The sequence below is a fragment of the Felis catus genome, chromosome B1 (genome assembly GCF_018350175.1).
Source record: "Felis catus isolate Fca126 chromosome B1, F.catus_Fca126_mat1.0, whole genome shotgun sequence".
Taxonomy (NCBI): Eukaryota; Metazoa; Chordata; class Mammalia; order Carnivora; family Felidae; genus Felis; species Felis catus.
Window position 1 is genome coordinate 80,737,696 of NC_058371.1, and position 23,735 is coordinate 80,761,430.

The following is a 23,735-nucleotide window of genomic DNA, read 5'->3' on the forward strand; positions in this document are numbered from 1 at the left end:
TCTATATTATCTATAGATAGGTTGACAGTGCCTAAATATTCCTGAGCCTTTACCTATACATACCCATTAAAATACTCCTCTCTGTGTGTTCCATATGCTGGGGAACAGTTGTTAAATTATCTTTCAGAATGTATGAAAACATGTTTGCTCCCAGCTTTTTAGTTCAGAGGTTTTGGGTTTGTTATTTATTTTTAATAACCCAAGGCCTGTGTTATAGAGCGTATTGTGTCGTTCCCCAAATTCATATGTTGAAATCCTAACCTCCAGTGTGACTGTATTAGGAGCTAGGGCCTTTAGGAAGTAAACCACAAAGGTTGGTCCCTAATCCAATAGGACTGGTGTATTCATAAGAAGAAGAGGGGACACAAGGGGAGCTCACTTACTCAGAGGAAAGGCCAGTGAGGTTACAGTGAGAAGGCAGCTCTCTGCACATCTAACTAACTCTGCTTGCACCCTGGTATCAGCCTTCCAGCCTCAAGTGTGCAGGAAATCAATTTCTGTTGTTTAAGCTACCTAGTCTATGGTATTTTGTTCTGGCAACCTAAGCAAACTAACACACCCTGAAGGTGAGAATCTATAGTGGCCCTGCGAATTTCCACCTAGCTGCAGAATTACACACAGTATTGCCATAATGTATTAAAATTTCTGGGAGACTCTTAAGTTTTGAGCTATGAAGAGGACGATAGAAATTGATAGCATTAAACCTGGCATCATCCTAGTCAGACTCAAAGTGGTGACTCAACATGGTGAAGGGATTAATATATGATAAGAAAGCTGATATTCCTACAAAGTGAGAACTATAGGATGCTTCAGAGGAAAAAAAAATTGACTTGAAATCTCCCATCCACTAGTATGCATCGGTCAACTTTAAGCAAGAAGATGGAAAGTAGACAATTGCTGATTTTGGTTCTGATGTTCAACAAAGTAATGAATTTCTAGACTCTTTCCATCTCTCTGCTCTGCTCTACTTAGCTGTTGCTCTTTTACTCGCATGCTTTGTTGTCTTGTGGTAGCAAGATGGCTGCTGTAGCCTCAGGCATCGTGTCCTTTTTCAAGGTATGATGGAAGGGGAAAGGCATTGCTAGAAAGGTTTCCTCTCATCTCTGCCCTTTTAATAGGTAAGAGAAGCAGAAACAAATGGCTTTCAGCAGACTTTCTCGAATATTTCATTGACTATAACTCAATCAGAGGGTTACTGCTAGCTGTAAGGAAAGGAGACAGGTTGAGTATCTATCAAAGGGAACAGAATTCTCCTTTGCTTCTTGACGTTCTTCCCTTTGTGGCACACATAGGAAATGTAACATTTGTTATACATCCTGGGAGTGAAGAGAATGCTCTTGCTGCTCCAAGCCCTGCCCATCTGCCCTGAGTGTTAGGGGGAAGTCAATATCTTGGCTATCTATGGTGCATTTAAGGCTCACATTAGTTGGAAATGACTAGTGGACTAGCCATGAGTCCTATCCTAGTTGGACATATTGTTGCCCCAAAGAAAGAAGTGTTACATGATTTCATTGGCATATGAGAAGATGGGAATGGCTATTAGATAGGCATCTCATACAATCTGACCCAGTAGTTGTTTGCTTCAAAAAATTATGTTTGATCTTGGAATATGCTATATTTGGATTTGAATACATGTGAATCTGTTACTCTCAGAAGTCACTGTTTCTCCCCCCCCCCCCCTTTTAATAGTGAGATTATTATATACTGTGAAAGAAGCTTGGAGCTGGAAAGTTGACTTCCTTTTCCATGCGTATTTTCAGCCTCACTGCAGTCTGACTTCTGCATACATTGGTTATCCCAGTAGTTGGTAAAAGGAAAGTGGGGGACAGGAAAGGGCCCATCACCTAAGTGAATCAGGTTTATATGTGAGAGACCAGAGTTGCATAGTCAGCTTGTGAGGAAGAATCCTAGGAACCAGGCTCCACGCACATCGGTTGTAGTTGTCTTCTAATGTGTCACACTGTTGAGGGTGCACATCAGTAGGTCTCCAGTCTCCAGTATAATCGGTCAGGATGCTCCTCTCCATAGCAGAGAGTGGAGAGCAGGTAGGAGCTGCGTCAGCAGTGAGTTCCAGGCGGTTGCCAAGGCTTTGCTCTGCAAAACACGGTTGAAGAGCTTATGGAATGAAGGTGTGAAACTTTAACTCTTCTATGCTCCAAAATACATAGATGGAGTGCCTAAGGTAGAAACGGGAGAGTAGTTCATATATTAGGTATTTGGTGATAGTCTTAAAAACTATATTTCCTCTAGAATAGTCCTTAGCCTGGAGGCTTGGGATCCTAGTCAGTTCTGAAAATTTATATTCAAAATGTATTCTATAATTGTATATGGATTTTTCTAGAGAGAAAGGCCATAGCTTTCATCTAATTTTCAAAGATTAAGAACAGAGAATATGCCTAATGTTTAAATAACACAGACTTGAAGCAGTTTTTCAGGTCTCATTAGAGTTATTTTAAGAGAATTGTGGCTTCTAATTGTTCTATAACCTGATAATCTGTTTAAACACAAATTTGTCTTTGATGTACAAGGTTTTACAATATGTGCAGTACGTAGCATAAATGGGTTTATGGAAAAGGTATGCTTTTCTCCAAAATATTCCTCAAGCCTGAGTCCACAAAATTTAGTTTTTTTTCTTGAGGAAGATAAAATCGATTGTAGGGGATGACCAAAATTACGCAGTGTTTTTGTAAGCAGTATTGCTACCTCCAAGATTACTTAAAATTAAGGGTAAATTACTTACAGTTGTCAAATGCTTAATTATTTATTAGTCTTTGCAGAATTTGAATACCCATGGTATTTAGATATTTACCAAATTGGCTTTTTAATCATAGCAAAATAATGATAGACGATAGACAGATAGGTAGGTAGATATAGGTACATAAAGAAAGAATGAGCTTTCTCTATTGTAAAACAATTGTCAGTTCTTCATTGCCTTCAAAGTTATTTCTGTCCTTTAGATGTGTGTGTTTAAATAATTTTTCCCTTGTGGATGAGGCTGACAGCATTTTCTAAATTGATTTTCTATCTGTAATATTCCAACCATATTTCAAACCTCATTAAAGCCCTTTTCATCATTTCTCTGACTCCATTAGTTATGGCAGCATCTCAAAATTTAGTTTTCTCAGTAAATTTCATTATTGTGGTTACCAAATCATTATAAAATGATCAGAGGAGTAGGAGGGAGAGAAGAGGAATTGACATCTGAGGACACAGTGAAAGATGAGGACTCTTTGGCCTGTAAAGTAGAAATCTATCAAGTCATGAATGCCATAGGAACATGGACCAAGATGGTAGATCTGGAAATAGACAGAGGAAGGGGCATGCTTAGAACTCTTGAAAGCTAAGAAGTAGAGGTACTTAACAGAGGCAGAAATGTCATCTTAAAGAGTTTTTGGTGAATTTATTTCAGGAACAGCGAGAAACTAAATTATAGCAAATCTGGCTGTAAACGCTGAACAGATCTTGAATAATTGTATTATTATGCCACGCATGGCTCTTATTTTTTATCATGTTCTGGGACATCCTTTAGAAACAGAATTTTGCACTGTTTGGGCAAGGTGGGGCCTGATCTAGAAAGATAATCCCTATGCTTTTTTCATGTGAAGTTGGGAAAGAAGACTAGTAATAACCCAAATTACATATCAGTAAAGACTACATCTTCAGTTTATTCTTACAGTGAATTCATCCTTTATAAAGGAAGTGCTTTCATATCTGAAGTCTGCTGTAAGTAAGAAACAAAATATAGACAAGGATGTTTTTATCTTTATTCAGTTTTTAAAGTTTCTTATTGTCAGTTTATTTATTATATTTTATTTATTTATCATTTATTGTGAGAGAGAATGCACGCATGCAAACGGGGGAGGGGCAGAGACAGGGAGAGAGAGAATCCCAAGCATGCTCCATGCTGTCAGCACAGAGACCCATGCGGGGCCTGAACTCACAAACCATGAGATTCTCATGACCTGAGCCAAAACCAAGAGTCGGACGTTTAACTGACTGAGCCACCCAGGCACCCCTTCATCTTTAACAAATAAACAGCTCTTGCAGCTAACAAGGAAGTAAATATGTATATCAATGGAAAAACGAGCAAGATCTTAAACTGGCCATTCACAGAGGAACAATAAAATTATGAAAAGATATGTAACTATATTGTTGATCATATCCGTGCAAATAAAACTAAACATTTTCCATCTCTGAAATTAGTAAAGTTTAACAAGATTGACTTATTGGTGAGAATGGAAAGACTTTGCAATATACACTGTTGATAGGTCTATAAATAGATATGAGCTTTGTAGATGGAAGTCTCACGATATGGATCTAAACTGGAAATGCTGAGAACAATAACTATAATAATAGCATCTGTTGGGGCACATGGGTGGCTCAGTTGGTTGAGTGTATGACTCTTGATTTTAGCTCAGATTGTGATCTTGCAATTCGTGGGTTTGGGTCCCACGTTGGGCTCTGTGCTGACAGTGTGGAGCCTGCTTGGGATTCTCTCTCTCCTTTCTCTGCCCTACCCCCAGTCACACTCGGGCATGCACACACACATACTCTCTCTCTCAAAATAAATAAATGAACTTAAAAAAAAAGATAATAGCACCTGTCAGAGCAACCATGGATTTGGTGCTGTGCTAAACACTTAGCATGTATTGTGTTTTTTATTTTCAATAAGTGTTATTACTCTTGAATTATATGAGGAAAACAGAACTAAAAAGAGTTTGATTTTTTTCCCCCAGGATGATAGCAGATATTCAGTGATGAAGTCAAGATATAAACTTGTACATTTCTAACTCCAGATTCCACAACAATAAGTACTGTGTTGCTCAGCTTGTTCTTGGTGGGTCAGTTCCCCTTCTAGGAATTTGTGTGAAAAACACAGTTATCAAATGCCTGAGTTGCACATGTAAGAATGTCTTGCAAATGGCAAGATTTCATTCTTTTTTGTGTCTGAGTAATGTTTCTTTGTGTGTGTGTATGTGTGTGTGTGTGTGTATATATATATATATATATATATATATATATATATATATATATATATGTATATATATACCACCTCTTCTTTATCCATTCATCAGTCTATGGGCACTTGGGCTGTTTCCATAATTTGGCTATTGTAGATAATGTTGCTATAAACATCGGGTGTATGTATCCCTTTGAATTAGTATTTTTATATCGTTGGATAGATACCTAGTAATGCAATTGCTGGATCATAGGATAGTTCTATTTTCAACTTTTTGAGGAACCTCCATACTCTTTTCCAGTGTGGCTGCACCAGTTTGCATTCCAGTGCATACCAGTGCAGGAGGGTTCCCCATTCTTCACATCTTCCCCAAGTTTCTTGTGTTGTTGATTTTAGTCATTCTGACAGGTGTGAGGTGATATCTCATTGTAGTTTTGATTTGCATTTTCCTTGATAATAAGTGATGTTGAGCATCTTTTCATGAATCTGTTAGCCATCTATATGTTTTCTTTGAGAAATGTCTATTCATGTCTTCTGCACATCTTACAATTAGATTATTTGTTGTTTGGGTGTTCAGTTTGATATGTTCTTTATAGATTTTGGATACTACCCCTTTTAGTTTTGTTGATTGTTTCCTTTGCTGTGCAGAAGGTTTTTATTCTGATGTAGTCCCAAGAGTTTATTTTTGCTTTTGTCGCCCTGGTCTCAGGAGACATATCTAGAAAGAAATTGCTATGGCCAAGGTCAAAGAGGTTACTGCCTGTGTTCTCTTCTAGGATTCTTATGGTTTCAGGTTTCACAGTTAGGTCTCTGATCCATTTTGAATTTTTTTGGTGTGTGTGTATGGTGTAAGAAAGTGGTCTAGTTTCATTCTTTTGTATGGTGCTGTCCAGTTTTCCCAATACCATTTGTTGAAGAAAACATTCTTTTTTCCATCGCATTCTTTCCTGCTTTGTTGAAGATTAATTGAACATATAGTTGTGGGTTCGTTTCTGGGTTTTCTTTCTGTTCCATTGATCTATTTTTGTGCCAGTATCAAAGTGTCTTGATCACTACAGCTTTGTAATATAACTTGAAGTCCGTAATTGTGATGCCTCTAGCTTTGCTTTTCTTTTTCAAGGCTGCTTTGGCTATTTGGGGTCTTTTTGGGTTCCATACAAGTTTTAGGATTATTTGTTCTAGCTCTGTGAAAAATGCTGTTTGTATTTTGATAGGGATTGCATTAAATGTGTATATTGCTTTGGGTAGTATAGACATTTTAAAAATATTTGTTCTGGGGCGCCTGGGTGGCGCAGTCGGTTAAGCGTCTGACTTAAGCCAGGTCACGATCTCGCGGTCCGTGAGTTCGAGCCCTGCGTCAGGCTCTGGGCTGATGGCTCAGAGCCTGGAGCCTGTTTCCGATTCTGTGTCTCCCTCTCTCTCTGCCCCTCCCCCGTTCATGCTCTGTCTCTCTCTGTCCCAAAAATAAATAAACGTTGAAAAAAAAATTAAAAATATTTGTTCTTCTAATCCATGAGCTTGGCATGTCTTTCTATTTCTTTGTGTCATATTCAGTGTTTTACAGTTTTAGGAGTACAGGTCTTTTACCTCTTTGGTTAGGTTTATTCCTATGTATCATATTGTTTTTGGTGCAGTTGTAAGTGGGATTGATACCTGAATTTGCCTTTCTGCTGCTTCATTATTGGTATAAGAATGTAACAGATTTCTGTAAGTTATTTTGTATCCTGTGACTTTAGTGAATTTGTGTATTAGTTCTAGCAGTTTTTTGTGAAGTCTTTCGAGTCTTCTATATATAGTATTATCCTATCTGCAAATAGTGAAAATTTTACTTCTTTGTCAACATGGATGCCTTTTATTTATTTTTTGTTGTTTGCTTGCTGTGGTTAGGACTTCCAGTACTATATTAAATAAAAGTGGTGAGACTGGACATCCTGTCTTATTTCTGACCATAGAGGAAAAGCTCTCAGTTTCTCCCCATTGAGAATGATATTAGCTCTGAGTTTTAAAACAGCTGTCCCAATCTTCACTCCTTATAGCACTGTCCCTCCTCAATTTACTCTAATCAAGACTCCCTGGCACTCTACGAAGGACTTAACTCAGTTTTTATCAAGGTTACCAGTTACCTCCATCTAGCCAAAGCCAGTGGTGGTTTCTCTGTTCTGGTCTTACTCAAAGACACATAAGAATGTTCTATACCTTCAGAGTATACCCTCTTTGAAACATGTTTTGCTCTTCATTTCCATGATATCTCCCTCTCCTAGGATTTCCATCTACTTTACTGACCATTCCTTCTCAGTTTCCTGTGTTGGTTCTTTGCTCTGCTTTAAATTCTCACTATTAGAAGGTCTCAGTGCTTGGTGATGGGTCCTGGTCTTTTTTCTGTCTACAGTAACTCAGGAAAGTTCAGCCAATTCCATGGTTTTATGTAACATCAAAATGCACTGCTACCAAATTGATATCTTCGGGTCTAACTTTTCCCCTAAATGCCAGACTCATATGAAAAGGCCTGTTTGATGTCTAATCTTGGACATTTATTAGATTTACCACATGCAAAATATTCTTGATTCTTGATCTCCTTCCCCGTCCTTAGGTTGCTTCTCCTTCAGGCTTTCTCATTTCAATAAATGGCTCTACTCATTAAATGAATTTAAGAGTGTTCCTGGAATTCTCTCCACTGTCTCTTCCCCCCAACCCATATCTAACTTATCAGTAAATCCTATTGGATCTACCCCAAAATATATCTCGAGCTCATCAACTTCTTTTCATCTTCACTGTTACTACCCAAATACCAGATACCATCAACTCTTGCCCTGTAATTATTCCCTAATCAGTCTCACCTGCTTCTACTCTGATCTCTCTAAAATTCTGACTTCACATAACGGCTAAAGTAATCTTTTTAGCATATAAACCTCATTTTATGTCACCATACTCTATCACAACAATTCCCTAGTTTTTTTTTTATTATTTTTTTTAATGTTTATTTATTTTGAGAGAGAGAGAGATAGAGAGCAAGCAGGGGAGGGGCAGAGAGAGGGAGACAGAGAATCCCAAGCCGGCTACACACTGTCAGTGCAGAGCCCGATGCGGGGCTTGAACTCATGAACCATGAGATCATGCTCTGAATCGAAACCAGGAGTCAGACACTTAACCGATTGAGCTACACAGGTGCCCCAACTCTTCCCTAGTTTTAAAACCTCTGGTGTCTCCTGGGGCACCTGGGCGGCTCAGTCGGTTAAGCATCAGACTTCGCCTCAGGTCGTGATCTCCTGGTTTGTGAGTTCAAGCCCCATGTCAGGCTCTGTGCTGACAGCTCAGAGCCTGGAATCTGCTTCAGATTCTGTGTCTCCCTCTCTCTCTGCCCCTCCCCTGCTCGTGCTGTCTCTCTCTCTCTCTCTCTCTCTCTCTCTCTCTCTCTCGCAAAAATAAATAAATATTTAAATTTTTTTTTTCAACGTTTATTTATTTTTGGGACAGAGAGAGACACAGCATGAATGGGGGAGGGTCAGAGAGAGGGAGACACAGAATCGGAAACAGGCTCCAGGCTCTGAGCCATCAGCCCAGAGCCTGACGCGGGGCTCGAACTCACGGACCGCGAGATCGTGACCTGGCTGAAATCGGACGCTTAACCGACTGCGCCACCCAGGCGCCCCAGCAAAAATAAATAAATATTTAAAACCTCTGGTGTCTTCTGTTGCCCATCAGAGAGAATTTATAGACTCCTTATCCCAACCAGTAAGGTCTTAGTAGCTACCCTTGCCTTCCTCCTTGGCCCCACCTAATACATACCACATACTTAGCACACTCCAGCAACACAGAGTCTCTCCTCAAACACACCAAGCCATTCCCCCCAGCTCAGGGCCTTTGCACTAGCCATCCCTCTTTCTAGAACATTCTTTCTTTTGGTCTTCACTGGATTGGCTCTTTCTTGTCCCTCAGGTGTCAGCTGAAAAGGCATCTCCCTGGTGGCCTTTCATAAGTACCTCCCCAGTACTTTCTAACACATAAACTTTTTTTATTTCTTCAAAGCCATTATCATTATCAGAAGTCATCTTGTTAATTTGTCTGTTGTGTGTCAATTGCACTGGAGTGTAAGCTCTAAGAGAGGAGAGACCTTGGCTGTCTTTTTCATTCTAATGTCCCTGATATCTATATTGTGTCTGGCACCTAGCCTGTGCCAGTTTAAATAGCTATAGAATAAATAAACCATTTTCCAGGCAGGACTCAGGATAGAACAAAAAGCCTGGGGATTTGTGAGTCTTATAAGTTAGCAGTGTATGATACATATTTGCATGCAAGGTTTTGCTTTTCCCAGCCTGGCTGTTTTTTCTCTGTCTTTTCTCTTTCTTCAGGATGGACTTGTCTGTGTTCCCATCTCTAAACAGCCTTTACAAAGCCATATTTCATCCTTCTTGTCTTTTGACATCACCCAGAGATTCTTTCCTGAAAAAGAGTAATTCTAGCACACTGTGGTCCATAAAGCTGTTTCTTATTATATCAAATTAAAGGGCTTCCTGATCACTGGTCCAAGGCTTGTCTACTTTTCTTATAACAAATGTTCCACTATTGTTACAGTGTAATTTTGTATAGATTCTCCTTTGGAGTTTCTGGTTTTCTTGATCTTAATTTGTCTTCTTTGACTTCTTTTGTGATAAAAAACCTTTTTGGTACTTCTTCTCTTACTATACTTTAAACAGAAAGAAATCAAATATGTAAGTTATTAAATGGATGTCACACATTCATTGTGCATATGTGTGTGTGTGTGTGTGTGTGTGTGTGTGTGTGTGTAAGTATATATAACTATTACCTTTGTTCCATGAAAGGAAGGTATATGGAAAATGACCTCCAAAGGCCAAAGGAGCCATAAGACCAAAGAAAAAGGCCAACAAGTCCAGCTTGATGAGAAATGGTTTATTAAGGGGATTTATGGATAGCAACCTGTCTTGGGTGGGCACAAAAGGAGTAGGTCTTCACATCCCCACCTCCCTTAAGACCTGTTTTATAGCCCTAGAGGCTGGGAATACATGCTGAGGGACAACTCCAGAGAAGAATCTTTAAGAGTAGGTGTATGTCATAGTCATATCTCCAGGGCAGATCAATGACTTTATGCCCCAAGGGTATGGTATAAGCAAAAGGAAAGAAGTAGGGGGAGGGCAGGGAGAGGCTGTGCTCAAGAAGATTTCAGGTCACAGAACAGTCATGGTGGCAGATTTGTCCAAAGTGGCATTAGTCTAGTTGGACAACCTTTTTTCACGTGGCTCTTCCTTATATCCTAATTGCTGTTTCATTGTCAAAATATATATCAAATTAAATACAAGGATGCTGACTTATATGAAGAGATTTGTCTATTTTTTTCCAGTACAGAATAGAATTTTTTTTTAATTGGAGGTCTAGCAGAAGAGGTACTCATTTGTAGGTATTTGCTCATGTACGCACATACTCACATACTTCCAGAAATCTCAAGGTGCTCCTAGGAGTTATTGTGTTCTGCTATATGATGTTGCAGAAAATACCAATACTTTATCAATAACACTGTGAACACTTGTGACATTATATGCATCTGCACTGCCTGAAGAGCTAACTGTGCTTCAACTCTGGTCCCCAGAGTCTCTGCCCAGAAGGAACTTCTTTAGTTATTGCTTTATCCAGGTTTTCTTTCATCTTTAGTTTCCACTTTTATTTTGTATTGTTAAATTATACTCCAGAGAATTCTTAAAGGTGTTTCTACTGCTCTCCTGTTTTGATGCTACCCCAGATCTACTTACCCTACAAGGACTACATCCTTCCATGCCCTGCTGAGATCTTTTATTTGCTCTCAAACCCACGGACTTCTGTTTCAACACCACTTTAGCATGAGTGGACGGGCCATACTGAAGGACTTTTGCTGAATGATCTCATTTTTGTGACTTAATGAGAAGCTCTATTAAGCGGGGTGTGAGGGAGCAATCAAGCTGTCCGATAGCTAAATTTCCTAGGCTGTTGTGCTGTGCAGATTCTTTAGTACTAAAGGTTGGAACATAGTCATGGTGTTTTCCAGCTAAAGGTTGTAATCCTAGAGCAAAGACAGAAAGTTACCTGTGATCAATTTTATATATTTTCAGGGTTGTATTTCAAAAGGAGATCTATCTTACACTGAAATTCCTAGATGGCTTCAGTGTTGCTTTGTAGTTGTTGACTTGGAAGCAATTCCCAGTTGTCTAAAAACTTTTCTGACATTATTTTAGCTGACAAATAGTATACAGGTGGCCCTGTTTTTAAATGAATATTATTTAATCCACATTAAACCATCTTTTAGTTCTTACACAAGTCTAAAATTTATTAAAGTCAAAAGTAATGTTTAGGGAGGGTAAAATCATAAATATGATTCATAAATACTTAAAAAATCAACAATAGAGCTCCTGGTTGAATAGAAATCTCACTTAGAATTGTAGTTTATCTTTGAAAGAAAAACTTCTGGGATTAAGGGTAAACCAGTTTTAGAAAAGAAATCAAATATTATGGAATTTGAAAATCTAATTTGGCAGATATTAGATTAATGGCCTGTAAAACCTTAGAGTCTGAATTCAGTTTACAGAGTGTTTGACTTAATTCTCTTATTTCTTTTTCTCATTTTTCCTTTGTTATTTATGTTTAAATCTTAGTGACTTTTCCTTGTATGGGTTTAAACATTTTGTACTGAATTCTAAAGAAACAGGTCCCTACCTGCCTTTTTCTCAGTGAACTTTTGAGGAAGCAGTGGTCAGGAATTTTTGTGTGTGTGAAATTACTCTTTTTATAAATATATAACCCCACAGTTTCACCAATGTACATGTTTTTTGCTTGCAAATAAGTAGGGATTTAAAAATTTGGCATATAAAAAACAAGGTTTATAAAGGCCTTTTCATATATTTGTATCCCTAATATGTTTTTATTTTTTAAAAATATGCTGCAGCTGATTGAACTAAATTTGATTTTGACTTGTGCCACACAACTATAATTCCTTTAAAAACATGTCAATATGCAATATATTTAAGATGATGTCAGCAACAATTCCTTCTTTATTTAGAGTAATGTAATCTGAAACTATCAACCTTTTCTACTTTCATGAGCTTTTGACTTTCAAAACATAATGCATGAAATAATGTATTTTATTTTTGGTAAAATGTCCATCATTGGAGGGAAAATTTTTATTTAAATATGCTCATTCCATTGATGTGGGTGTTTCTGTCAGTATCTTTGTTTCTTTGAATATTCTAAACCCTTTGAGTTACTTTGGCTTAATTAGTTATCGCCTCATTTAAAAGTTAATATCATGATTTCTCTTTGTGGTCAAGAAATTAGACTAATAAGGGTGATTAAGGTGGGGAACAAAATATCAAATGATATCAGAGTTTAGTTACCTTATCGGTTCTCTTCAGATAGACAGGATTATGCAACATGTTGACTAGTAGCTCTGGGCCAGAGGGAAGGAATAATTAATATTGGAAGTATGTGGAGAGAAAAAACTCTGTAAGTTGACCTATAATGCAAACAATCCATGATGTGTAGCAAAAAGAAGAATGATCAGTGTCTTGAATTCAAGGGCCAAAGTGGCTTACTTTTATAAGGATATCTTATTGATTTTTATGAATGTTAAGTTCTATAAAGTCTAAATTAAGCAAAGAAAAATGAATGACATATTTAATTATCTACAAGTATAGGGTTGGGGGGACTTCAGTGGATAGAAAGTACATTGAAATATTAAACAACCAAAGTAGAAACCCTCTTTTAGTAAGATATTCATGCTGTGCAATACACATACACTAGTTGTTTCTGGTTTTTCACTTAAGTTATTACATGTTAGCACTAAAGAGCATGTCTGATGTTAATATTGTTGGAATCAAATATATATTAGCACCTGACACCAGATCACTCACAGACAGCCATATTCATTTATTTGTGAATTGTTCTATCTATTATGCGCATCCATTATGATAAGTGCTGTGACAGGACAGGAGGGTGCAAAATTGAATCACAAGAAAAACCTACCCTGAATGAGCTTCTACTTTAAAAAGAGAGATATGAATACATAAATATATGAAATATAAGGTAGTAGAAACTGTGCTTTAAATACAAGGTAGTAGAAATTGTGTGCTTTAACAAGCATGCACGTGAGGAACAGGTGACATGGTAACAAGGAGTGAGAGCTCAGTGATTTAGGGAGGGGGGAGATAAAATTGATCAGGTAAGACTCCATAGAAGAAGTAGAACTGTTGATCAGAGACCAATAGTCCCTTTAAACATTTCTGATAGCTGAACAAAGTTCATGTACATCTAATAAGCCATGGCTTTTGAAAAATATAGATTATTCATTTTGTAGTCATGTGAATAAGAGTATGGAGGAATGTGATCCTATGGGTAAGAAAAGGGACTACTTGGAAGGATGATGTCTTTGAATCTTCTCCAGATCCTCCACATTTTCATTTGTCCATTTGTTCATAGGTATTGTATTTGTACATGGTGGGCTCTGTAGGCTATCTAAATAGGTATATTGCTAAAGGTAAAGTTACACACTTTTGTCTTGGTGTACTCATCAGTGCTTACCTAGTATAATTGGCCTTTATAGTTTATAATTTAAAGTATAATATTTATGCTCATTGAAAAAAATTTTTATGGTAAGCTGCCTCATATTTAGCCATGTCAATACTCATTAACTACTTTGTTATAGAAAGGTAGAAAAGAAGAATATAAAACAGGACCTGTTTATTTTGTTAATCAGTTGTAGCACTGGTAAATGAAAAAGTTAATGAGGTAGAATGTTGAAATAAATACTTAAATCAGGTTTTTATTCATGATGTAACCATGGATTTTGAAAATTTGAAATCTAGGGCTGACCTTGATCAGTCCCCAGAGTCGGTGGAATTGGTTGTACATATTAGATTCAAGAAAACTTGCAATCATTCTGATGAGATTTCTCAATATAATATGGAATAATACTGTTCAGATGCAAGGATTAGCTGCATTCCTTGAGACATATCGATGAGTGTTTGAAACAATTTTACCTTTTTTTTTTTTTTTTTTTTTAGTTTATTTTGAGAGAAAAAGAGCATGTGTGCAAGTGGGACGGGGGCAGAGAGAGAGAGAGAAAGGGAGAAAGAGAATTCCAAGTAGGCACTGAGTTGATAGCATGGATCTCATTCTCACAAACCCATGAGATTATGACCTGAGCGGAAATCAAGAGTCAAGGCACTTAACTGACTGAGCCACGCAGGTGCCCCAAAACAATTTTACTTTAATTATCCATCATTTTTCATTGTGATTTTAAATGTGTTTATGCTTTGGAGTTGAGAGCTATCAAGCGTACTCTGAAATCTATAAAGAACTGCATTTTCAAAAAGTGCTGAGTAATTGGTCTTATGGGTAGGCTCCAGTATAGAGTTAGATGTGCACACAGCGTTGCCTTTCCCTAAAAACACACTGCATGCATTTCCCATTCAGATGATATTTACTACGACTTCATTGGACCGCATATAGTTCTGAATAATTTACGCTTATCTCAGCTTTACCTATCCTTGAATTGGATAGGTAATGACTTACGATGAGCGTTTTTAATTAGCCTTTCTTTTATTTGTGTTAGAAATGACTCTGTGTCATGCACTTACTCATTCAACAGGATCAGATGTTTGTTGACCTCTGTGTTCCCAGCACCAGCACAATATCTTAGTGAACGAGGTGGATACACTTTCAACATTTATAAAGGTTACGTTCTAATGTGGGAAGCAAACATTAAGCAACTAATTATATGATGTTACGTAAGAGTATATATGTGAAGAGAGAATGTATCAGAGGGACCATCTCAGTGAATTCCTCTTCCACCTTTTTAAAGTTGTGTGATCTTCCATATATTCATCTTCCTAGGACCCATCTTCACATATGTAAATAGGGATAGTAATGCTAACTTCATGGGGTTGTTGTGAAAATAAATGAAAAACAATGCATGTAAAAAGTTGGGTGCAATGCCTATTACACAGGGACATTTAGTAATTATTACCTATTAGTTTTTGGAGGGGTAGGGGAAGCCTTCTCTGAGCATTTGGCTTTTAAGCTGAGATCTGAACAATGGTAGGAATTTGCTAAATGGAGAACATTACATAAGAGAAAACACCATGTTCAAAGGCCCTGAGGCAGGATTACCCATGATGTTTTCAAAGAACTGAAAGAAAGCCATTGTGCCTGGAGCTCAGAAAATGAAGTGGAAAATGGCTTGAGATGAGGCTGAGGTAGGCTGGGGTAGCTAGATCACACAGGGTCTCCTGGGCCTTGTTAAAGAGGATTTAGGGTTTTATTCTAAGGGCAATAGGAAGAATTTCCACAGGGAAATGACATGATTAGATTTGAGTTTTAGAAAGATTGTTCTGGCCTTAGTATTGAGAGCAGTTCAAAATCTTTTATCAAGAATTAAGGGTCTGGCTAGTCTCTAAAGGGACCTTTTGGGGAATAATATTGGTGGGTATTTTTGCTAGTGTCATCTTCTTAGGTGTTGGTCTAAGAACAGCAGTCAGTGATGTAATTGACATTGTCAATTTCTAGTTTTTAAGTAAATCTGGGGATCATGGATATGTGAGTGTGTATATGTGTATGTACCTATATACAAAAATATAAAAACACAGAGTGTGTGTGTGTGTGTATACACATATATATACAAATATGTCAGTATAAATATACACACGTATGTATATGTACACACACACACATTCTGTCACCCAATAAGGAGAGAGCCCAACTTATTTTCTGAATATGATCATTCAGTCTCAATGTTTTTTTTGAATTATGGCATAAATGTTTAAGAGATGAGGGAGAGAAAATATATTTACCAATCCCTTTAATCTGTAAGGTATAATGACACATCAGGATGATTACTCTTCATGTGAGATTGGGAATTATTGTGTTATACATAACAACTTTATAATATACATCCCAAAATTTCAATTGCAGAGATACAGGCGAATGCTGTGTTCTCCTCTGTGTCATGATGAATGCAGCAGTTGTGCATATATACAAGAATAGATCATACTGAGCATCCCCTGAGCTCTGTTTGCAGACAAGTCGTATCTCCACCATGACAAAATTCCCACAAGATTTTGAATTATTAATGTTTTGGAATCTGCGGGATTCAGCAGATATGTTCAGTGTTATTGATGGCAGCAAACTTTATCTCTTTTATTTCTGAGACACATAATGAAATGGGGAGTCCCTCAAATAACCACAGTTAGTGTTTAGGTTAATTTTGTAGGGGCCATTGGGCTTTTGCCTTAATGTGTATAAATACGGTTTTTCTCTCTCACAGCAGATTGCACGGTAGATAGAGGGAGAGTGAATTGGCACTAATTTATGAACCCTTCCAGCCTTCTCACTGCTGTACACCCTGTGAGGGCAAGATGCTATAATTACACTTACTTCACATAATGAGAGCTTTTAATGACAATTACTGATGAGAGTTAGGGATGTTTGGGGACCTTACAGAAGATGCATTGACTCTCAGAAGAGACGACTTCATGTGCCTTTTGTGTGGCTCAGTCCCTAACAACTGACCAGCTACTCAGTGGAACACAGCTCCATAGCCCCAAATATTTGAGTGGACTACGAACTGAGGGCGTAAGGTATACTTTATTTCTCAACTCAGAATAGGTCAAAGAGTTCAAGAATTCTGTTTGCTTTTAGCAGTGTTTTTACTTTACGCTTCCCCCACCCCCCCCCCTTGGTCACACAGACACAGGCCATTTTTCTTTTTGGTAACAAGAATAACCCATAGTCCAGACTGTTCTTCTTGGAGACATTGATTTGCACAGTCACAAATGGGTACCTAACATTATTTTCCTCTTCACACATTTGCCATGTTCAAGTTTGATGGGCCAACACTTAAAAGTTCTGGTATACTTTATATTAATATGTATATGACAATTGTAATAAAGATAAAAAATAGAGATAATTACTTATTATTCTAAGGGCTTGAGTTTATATGGTCCTTTTATGAGTAAAGCAGAAATTTTCCTTATGAGTGAAGATGACACGTTTTGTTACATTTTTATAAACAATTAGACATTTCAATCATACAACACGTCAACATTTAACTAGCAGGATGACAGCACCCCTTTTCAGCTTCAGGATCTCTCTCCTTAAAGAAAATGGGTCAAGATTTGTTAATTTGTTTCTTTTTCCTTTTCAAGTTGCTCTGAGCATTAGTTTCTCCAAAGCTCCTCTTGCTTTTATATTCTGTATATTTACAACCATTTACTTTCAATTTTTGCATTTTGAATTTTCCGTATTTATGTCTGCTAACTCTAAAGTTATAATTAAAAGCAAAAAGTACTTGAAATGCAGGCACATTTAAACCCAGTAAATTTAAATAACTTACAAGTAATCTGATAAAGTAGAAGGGAAAATGGTTCATGTTTTCATGACTTCTGCTGCTGAGAACCTTCCCAGATCTAGGATTCTAATTTAAATAACTATCTTTCACGTACTCTGTATCCTTTTCCCACAACTTACTGATGCCTAGCAAACTTGAAGTCCTTAGTAATTATTAGCATTAGCAATACTATCAGTAATTGGAATCATAAAACACTATGATTGCTTTTTGTCAGTTTCAGTAAGGTTTTTTGTGAGCAGGTACGCTTATAACCCAAAAACCTTTTTTTTAGCCATGAATTCATTTACTCATTCAATAAACACACATGTTTGTTGATTGATTTTTCTGGATAAGGTATGTGAGTAAAAATATTCCTTCAAATAGCAGAATCTAGGATGTCTTCAACAAATTTTACCGTTAAAAGACTAAAGCTCAAACACTCAAACTTTAATGGTGTCATATACTATTACACTTTTCATTATCATAATCCCTAAAAAAATATGATTTGAGACCCCATAGGCTGCATTTATTAACATTTATTGAGCATTTGTTAAGCTAGGTAACTGCTGAGTGCTTTTATCTCCGTTATATCACAAATCCTAGCAGTTGCCCGTGGAGAAATGGTCATCTACATTTTATAGCTAAGGACTCTGAGGCTCATAGAGGCTGGGTAAGTGAGGTGCTCAGTGTCTCATAGCCAGGAGGTCAGCCTATCAGGCCTCCTAATTCCAAATTTGGAGTTCATATCTATGTATCTATGTAACAGTCGTATTATATTCTTTTCTTCCAATGTTGTATTAGAAGCTGATCCTCTGACTTTGGCCGTGGAGACACTGAAGCTGGACCAAAGAGACTGAAGTTCTCTCTAGGAGTGTTGGTCTACTATGTTTCTTGATACTGCTTACTGTTTTTAAATGAGTTAATAGATTTCATTAAGAGTATGTGTTTAAAACTAAACACAGTGGTGTTTGGGAGAATGTATAATTCAGGGAAACAAAATTTGATGAAAATTGCTTATGCACTTTTTTTTCTTTTTCTGTTTAAAGATCAAAGCCTATCAGTTACTTTGGAGTCAGACTTTAAAACAACTGAAATTATAGCCCAGTTATTTTAGGTCTCACAGCTCTGTTCAGACAGAAAGGTTGTATTTGAGCCAGTGAGTCTCAGACCTGTGAGAGCTGGGAGCCAGATCCCCTGTTTGATAACAAAGGGCCCTGACACTGGACTCGTGATGTGCGCTTTTTCCAAGGTAACATAAAATGTTTAATAGAGAACTCACAGATACCCATATGATGGATTTTGGTGGAATTGCCAATTACAAAAACAATTATAAAAGTTAAAGTCACCTAGCTCCTCACCAGAACCCCCCCAAAGAAAAAGCCCCTTAATTCTCCATGTTTTAAGCACGTACCTCTCTTAAGTATCGCTGCTGTTCATGATAAATCAAGAAGTTAAAAGCTAAATCAACCTATTATAGAGTTCCAAAGATTATTGTGACTTTTTGTGTATAACAGAAAATACCAGCTTTTCTTTAATTATCTGGTATCAAGTATGAGCTATTTATCTGTTTTGGTTTTTTTTTTTTTTTTTTTTTTTTTTTTTTTTGGCTAAATAGTATTACTCATTGAATTCATATATCTCTAAGTAGGCATCTACTTACACCTAATTTTAAACAAGTCATTTCACAAACATTTATTGAACACCTACTACAGGTCAAGTGAGCAATACAAACAATAAAAAGATAAGGATGACAAAAATCATAGACCAATACCCCACCTGCACAGACATGTTACTTGATCTCTCTCTACTTCCATTTCCTCTTGTAATTTGGAATAATGTCTACCTCACAAGGCTGTTATGAGGATTAAATGACACAGTGAATGGCATATATGAAGTGCCTGGACTTGAAAAAAATTAAAGAGCTATTGTTTTATAATCCATATTTTCACTGCTAGAGTTAAGTGACTTATAGAAAATCACAAGGAATTGTTGAAAGGGTTGGAAATAGAATCTTAATTTCCCTCTGATTTTCTCACAAACATAAATTTATTCAGTGATTTTGCTGTTTGGTTTTGCAGATGTTTATTGAGTGTCTCCTATTTGTAAGTTGCTCTGCTAAGATCTGTGGAAAATGTAAGTTACTATTGGACACACTTCCTGTCCTTACATGCTTGTGACTATTAGGGATGTGAGACATATGCACAAATAACTGTGGTGCCAAGAAGAAAGAAATAAGTGATATAAAACTGGCACAGGCAACAGAAGGAAAATTAAAAAGGGAAGGGTTGGGGCGCCTGGGTGGCTCAGTCGGTTAAGCGTCCGACTTCGGCTCAGGTCATGATCTCACAGTCCATGTGTTCGAGCCCCGCGTCGGGCTCTGTGCTGACAGCTCAGAGCTCAGAGCCTGGAGCCTGCTTCGGATTCTGTGTCTCCCTCTCTCTCTGACCCTCCCCCATTCATGCTCTGTCTCTCTGTCTCAAAAATAAATAAACATTAAAAAAAAATTACACTTTAAAAAAAAAAAGGGAAGGGTTCATGGATCGAGGGACATCTGAGTTGTGCCTTGAAGGATGGATAAGGTTTGGATATATGGAAAATGCAGAAATACATTCCAAGGAAAAGAAACAGTAAATATATGATACAGGAAGTTGTGGGAGTTCGTTAGGCTAGAGAAAGGATCTATGAAGGGCCAGCCTAGTAGAAAGGATGAAGAGGCACAGAATCCATGCTAAAGCATTTAGATGAGAAGTGTCACAATGTTCTGAAATCCACCAGTGAGACAGAGAGTTTAGGAGTGGAGGGTTAAAAGCGAGATGGCAAAATGTTAGCAATTGGTAACTGATGAATATAGGTGAAGAATATATAGATGTTCATTATCCTATTGGCAATTTTAATATAGGTTTGAAATTATTTTTTAAAAAGTTGAGGGAAAGAGATTAAAATACATGAGAAACTACTAAAATCAATAAGCAAAGGACAAACCACTAGCCTAAGAATAGGCAAAACATATGGCAGGAAATGCTGCAAGAGACTATAATGGCCAGTAAATGAATAAAAATATGTTCAGCCCTTTAGGTGTTAAGAGGAATTTAATTTCAAGTAATGAGACACTACTTTTCATCACCTGATTACACCATTTTTTAGGTGTAATCATATTGTGGGTATCCAGATAAAAGAGATGTTAATACTAACCTTCTGTGATTGTTGTAGGGATTTGAAAGCAGAATATGTGAAGTGCCTGCCACATAGAAGAGCTCAGTAACAACATCTCCTTCCACTATTACTATTGCCTAATAAATGATCATGAATACCTGAGCTAGGGTCCTGACAGCATGAATGGAAGAGTATCAGCTGGGTTTGGCAGCTGGTTGCATTTAAGAGAACATGGAGAAAAGAGCAGAGCTTAGGACAAACTCAGTGTGGTTTGTTTGTAAAAGAGAAATTGCTAAAGAAAATTATATTTGCTATGGAAAGGAAGAAATGTTGGCTTAATTGAGGTGTTTGCCATACTGATTGTTGAATACTCAGTCTTTTCAAGGAAGAGTCATTGAGTCATAGAAATTGAAGGTAGATCCATAATTTAAAGCCTTTTTAAATGCTCTGTTTTTCAGAATTATATTCATAAATATATGTTATGGGCACACACACAAAAACAAAACAGTAAATGAAAGTATCCCCCTCCCATATCTCCTTATGGAAAGCCATTGCTAACTTTCTCATGTTTGCTACCAGAAAAATATGATGATACCAGTATAGTGTGTGTGTGTGTATGTGTGTGTGTGTGTGTGTGTGTATGCCCATGCGTACATGTATGCTTTTAAAAATTCACACCAATGGTAATATGTCATATAAAAGTCTGCACCTTGCTTTTTTTTCTTTAACTCAGTGCAATCTTCCTTTATTCTATGTTAACATCTGCTTAAGAGTCTATTGACAAGATATGGCAAAAGGATTGAATTCATCCTCCATAAATGAGCCTATAAGGTTGTATTTAGTTTTTTACTGTTATAAACAAGTAGTCATGAACATTAGTGTTTATTTATCTTGATGTTTGTTTTGGGAGCATATTGGTAGCATTGGTTCCTAGAAGTAGAACAGCTGCGCCATATTTATATTTTTAATTTTGATAAATAACTTTCCTCTTAAAAGGCTCTACCGTTTTTTCTTCCTCACCAACATTAGACATTACCAACTTATAAATTTATTAAGAGAAATATAATCTTACTTAGATATATATCAAGTATTTATTGTAGCATTTCTTATTTATTGTCAATTACAGGTGAGGTTGAGTAATTTTTAAAATGTTCACTGGCTTTTACATACCTTTTTGTTTTTAATATAATATTCTGATTTTATATTTCTATAAAATTCTATAATAATTCTAAAAAATCTGGGGCGCCTGGGTGGCGCAGTCGGTTAAGCGTCCGACTTCAGCCAGGTCACGATCTCGCGGTCGTGAGTTCGAGCCCCGCGTCGGGCTCTGGGCTAATGGCTCAGAGCCTGGAGCCTGTTTCTGATTCTGTGTCTCCCTCTCTCTCTCTGCTCCTCCCCCGTTCATGCTCTGTCTCTCTCTGTCCCCCCAAAAAATAAATAAACGTTGAAAAAAAAAATTTAAAAAATCAACCTATTGTTGTCTAAACCCCTATATTTATGTAAGTTGTATGCTTTAAAAAAAACTAATAAAACTAAAATTACGTTAATTTATGTATTTGGTTCAATTAATCATTAGCTGTCTCTCTCAAGGAACTGGACAAGGCACTAAGGGTATGAATACGTTATCTTTTTACTAAAATTCCCATCACTCTTTTACATTGATTTTATATGTTATTCATATAGTAATAATCTATTTCTGTTACATTTTGCAAATATTTTGCAAATATTTTCCCAGTTATTTACCTTTTGATTGTATAATTGTTTTTGTCATATAAAGTTTTTTTTTCAATGTGCAATTAAATTTAGCAGTGTTTTCCTTTAGAGCTAGGGTTGGTTTTTGTTTTTGTTTTTGTTTTTGTTTTTTTTTTCCTTTAATTACTGTCTTTGTTTGGGCTGCCATTAACAAAATACCATAGACTAGGTGGCTTAAACAACAGAAATTTACTTCTTGCCGTGGCTAAGAAGTCCAAGATCAAGGTTCAGGCCAATTCAGTTCCTGGCAAAGTAACTATTTCTGGCCTTTGTAGGGCCGTCTTCTTGCTGTGTTCTCACATGGTGGAGAGAGAGATATTGAAATCTCTGGTGTCTCTTCCTCTTCTTATAAGACACCAGCCCTATTGTTTAGAGCCCTACCCTTATGACCTCATTTAACCTTCATTAGGTCCAAAAGGCCCTATCACCACACACTGTCACGGTGTGAGTTAGCACTTCAATGTATGAATTTGGGGTGGGAGTGCATAATTCAGCCCATTGTAATTACCAAATTTTATTTTGTATTCTGTGTTAATCCACCAAACAGTTTTGAATGCCATGTGAAATCTTTACTGGTCCCAATCACTGATATTGTTTGACTTAGTATATACAGTTTTTGACAGCAAGAATATACTTTTATTCTAGTACCCCTGTGTTCATCTCAAGGGCCTCTTCCGTTGGCTTATTCTGAGTGGGAAGACTATAAATATGTTAGACTTGAGGGATCGTCTGGTACAATACCTTCAATGTATATCTGTGGAAACTGAGATCCAGATTGGTAGAAGTGACTTCCTCCAAGTTTTGCAGTTAATCAGTACCAGGATTTGGAGTAGAATCCTGGTCTTTTTGGCTTCTAGTCTAGTGTTGTTTCTTAAATAAGTGAAGGAATATCTATAGAGTACTTAGAACATGCCTGGCCCCTGATAAGTGCTCCTAACTGTTAGTATTCTGACTTTGCTGATGTCATTAGTATCATCATCATTATTCATAAAGAGCACAGATTCCGAAGCTAAACTGAGATTGAATCTCAGTGACAGTGGCAGTCCGTTGTTAGCCGTTCTTAGCCTCAGGTTTCTTGACCAAAAGAGGGGACAATAATGGAACCGATCTTATAGGGAGCTGAGAGAAATAGTTGATTGTTTTATACAAAGCACTTGGCGCAATACTTGCATCAAAATGATCATTATGTGAAGTATTTACTATTATTATTAGAGAAATACTCAGTCTCCTAGTATCGGCTTGAACCAACTAATCTTGTCTAGTTGCCTCCCATTATCCTCTGAATTCATGACTGTAAGCACACTCTGAAGTGGTCGCTGAAGCAATGAAAAAATGCTCACTTATGTTATGTGATGATGGAGCAGAGCAGAGCAGAGAAAGAGACGGAGGGAACATTCAGTGGTGTTGGAGGCCCGCGTGCAGAAAGAAACTGAGGAAGCTGGGCAAGAGGGAGGTGGTGCCAGGAGGAGGCTAGAAGGTGGCAAGGAAAGCTTCACCAGCATTTAT

General features: G+C 37.2%; 1 protein-coding gene and 1 long non-coding RNA gene across 8 annotated transcripts in view; one reads left to right on the forward strand and one right to left on the reverse strand.

Annotated features, from left to right (window-relative positions):
- SLC10A7 (solute carrier family 10 member 7) overlaps positions 1-23,735 on the forward strand; it is a 256,637-nt gene that overhangs the window by 111,214 nt on the left and 121,688 nt on the right. The gene's annotated exons all lie outside the window — the stretch shown is intronic.
- On the reverse strand, positions 1,732-23,174 carry LOC109498949. The gene is made up of 4 exons (XR_006596705.1): positions 22,971-23,174; positions 12,337-12,389; positions 10,723-11,009; positions 1,732-2,177 (listed from the first exon to the last, which is right to left on the reverse strand). It is a non-coding gene; the product is annotated as an uncharacterized LOC109498949 (long non-coding RNA).